The sequence below is a fragment of the Nannospalax galili genome, unplaced genomic scaffold (genome assembly GCF_000622305.1).
Source record: "Nannospalax galili isolate Female #2095 unplaced genomic scaffold, S.galili_v1.0 scaffold891, whole genome shotgun sequence".
In the NCBI taxonomy this organism is placed as follows: Eukaryota; Metazoa; Chordata; class Mammalia; order Rodentia; family Spalacidae; genus Nannospalax; species Nannospalax galili.
In genome coordinates this window covers 1,042,553-1,043,301 of record NW_008330576.1, presented here as the reverse complement: position 1 = coordinate 1,043,301, position 749 = coordinate 1,042,553, and positions in this window count along the sequence as shown.

Here is a 749-nt window from a genome sequence, read left to right as displayed (position 1 = left end):
CATGGATTGGAAGAATTAATATTGTGAAAATGACCATCATACCAAGAGTCATATATAGATTCAATGCAATGCCAATCAAAATCCCCATGACATTTTTCACAGAATTGGAAAAAACCATCCTAAGATTCATATGGAAGCACAAAAGACCTCAGGTAGCCAAAACAACCCTGAGCACTAAGAGCAATGCCAGGGCAATTACTGTACCAGATTTTAAGCTCTATTACAGAGCTATAGTCATAAAACCAACATGGTACTCACACAAAAATAGGCCCATAGATCACTGGAACAAAATTGAAGACCCAAATATGAGTAAATGCAATTTCAGCCACCTTGTATTTGACAAAGGGGCCAAAAATATTCACTGGAGAAAAGACAGCATGTTAAGCAAATGGTCCTTGGAAAACTGGATCTCCACTTACAGAAGAATGAAACTAAACCCCTATATTTCACCCTGAACAAAAGTCAATTCCAAATAGCTCAAAGACCTCATTGTAAAGCCTAAAGAAAACATTGGAAAGAATCTACAAGATATAGGCGAAGAAAGGATTTTCTAAACAGGGCATCAATTGCTCAGGAAACAAGGGGCAAGAATTAGCAAATGGGAGCTCTTTAAACTAGAGAGCTTCTGTACATCAAAGGAGACAACCAAGGAAACAAACAAAAAACCCACAGAATGGGAGAAAATCTTCACCAGCAACACATCTGATAGAGGTTTAATTACCAGAATATATAACGAACTTAAAAAACAG